This window comes from Helianthus annuus, chromosome 14 (genome assembly GCF_002127325.2).
Source record: "Helianthus annuus cultivar XRQ/B chromosome 14, HanXRQr2.0-SUNRISE, whole genome shotgun sequence".
Taxonomy (NCBI): domain Eukaryota; kingdom Viridiplantae; phylum Streptophyta; class Magnoliopsida; order Asterales; family Asteraceae; genus Helianthus; species Helianthus annuus.
In genome coordinates, this window is record NC_035446.2 from 140,128,809 (window position 1) to 140,130,975 (window position 2,167).

Here is a 2,167-nt window from a genome sequence, read left to right on the forward strand (position 1 = left end):
ACTATGTGGTAAGACCTATTGCGATTTTAGATCGCAAGGTGAAAACCTTAAGAAATAAAGAGATCAATCAAGTAAGGGTCAAATGGGAACACAAGAAGGGTGCTGATACCACATGGGAATCCGAAGAAGAAATGCAACGGCTATACCCTACTTTATTTGGTACGTAATTCGGTTTCGGGGACGAAACCCTTTTTAAAGGGGGTGGACTTGTAACACCCCTAAAATATAAATCTTTATATTAAAATTTAAAAGTAAAAATAAACAAGAGTCAACAAACTAGGAATTTTAACCTAGTTAATTACAAGCCTTGAAATAACTCATAATAAGGTTAAAACACTCAAACTTAAGGATAAATCAAAGTTGAGGGTTTAAACTTGTTAAAACTGAAACTTAAGTTACTAATAGTAACCAAAACAAAACCAAACACCCCAAAATTTGGTGTCTGGTCGATCAAGAGAGAAGGGCGACCAGGGGATTCGCTTCAAACCCTAGTTCATCACAAAAGCTCAAATTGGAAGCCTAAATCAAGTTCAAATCGAATTCTAAACACAAATTAGTGATCACCTCGTCATAGGGATCAAAAGGTATGTATAATTTTGATGTTTTGATTCGCCATGAATTTTAGGTTAATGGTGAAAAACTGAAATTGAGCCTAGATATGTTATGCATGAATGAATCTTGAAGTAATATAATGTTTAGGGTTAAACCCTAGATAATTATTTGTGAAAATCATTGCATGATACTTGAAGAAATTACAATCACCATTGTAGGTGATTTATGATATTGTAAAGACTAGACAAACACTAGGATTATGAATTTTTAATCTAGTGAAAAGCTGAATTGTATGATGAAATTCAGTAATTTGAATGTTTAAGTGTGTACAATTTGCTTAATTGAAGTGAATTTGGATGTAAATAACAAGCCATGAACTTAGTAATGACTATGTAAAAATCTGACCCGCTAGGTGTTTGTTGAAATGCCTAAGTGGGGATTTGAATGTTAAACTTTGGATGAAAACGCAGATTTGATGAATGTTTATAATAATGCGTTAATACTCATGTAAAGAGTTCTAAACCAGTTGTAAACTGAATTTTCTAGGCAAAGAGTCCGGATCATCAAGCGGACAAGCCGAAGGGAATTCACGGGGGAAAGACGTGCTCTAAAGGTATGAAATTACCGTTTCGTTACATTAAGACTATTTATTTGTTTTATGTCTTAGTTTAAAGCATGGTAAACAAGATAGACCAATAAGTCACGAAAGTGTCTTTGCGACTCAAACAAGTAAAAACGGGTCAAAACATGTGTTAGAAAAGGATTCTTGAAATACCTTGATTGGCGCCTAAATTCCGGCATCCAAACGGGTCAAAACAAGTTTGAGAGTAAACATGACGAATGGTTATAAACCAAGCGTAAGCCGGGTAGCGGACACGCTAAGCTAGTTGAGGAACTTAACTCTTAATACAAGAGTTAAGGTTCTGATTTGGTAAACATGTCAAGTAGTGTAGTTTGACAAACACGAAGCCTTGGATTTAAACATGTAGATTATTGCGTAAGCGACCCCTCATGGGGAAAGAGAAACATGATAGCAGGTAATAATCAGGACATGAGTATCCTAACATTGGTTAGGTGATAATCATGTTCAAGATTAAATTACTGCAAAATGGGAATAGAATGACAACAACAACAACAACAAAGCAAGAAAACATGTACAGTGACCACCGTAAGTTACGGTGATACCGTAACTTACGGTAGCAAACAAGTTGCTACGGTAGGATCCTCCTGCCTTACGGCAGGTCACGAACTTCCAGGAGCCACTGTAACTTACGGTGACTACCGTAAGTTACGGTAGCACCCAGTTCCAAAAACTGAATTTCAATATTCATGGTTACGTTAATTGGTCTTCAAACACCATTTTGATTATATTATTATCCAAAGACCTTAATACTAACATTGGTCTAAAATGTTCAGTTTTTCAGGTTTTCAAGTAGAAGGATGATGATCAAGCATAAGTATCCGAACCGAACACTCAAACAAACGCTTCCGCACTTGATCTTGTGTTTTTAAAACTATGTAAACAATTGTAGATTCTGTCTTGAATATGGTTTCGTCGGATATTATCGTGAATATTATGTATAGTTATGGTTTTCAAGTCTTGAAAGTTTTTGTA

The 2,167-nt window shown here is 35.3% G+C and overlaps 1 long non-coding RNA gene across 1 annotated transcript; it reads left to right on the top strand.

Moving 5' to 3' along the window:
* The first annotated feature begins 500 nt into the window (after positions 1-500).
* On the top strand, positions 501-2,167 carry LOC118486687. The gene is made up of 3 exons (XR_004879505.1): positions 501-584; positions 1,099-1,165; positions 1,969-2,167. It is a non-coding gene; the product is annotated as an uncharacterized LOC118486687 (long non-coding RNA).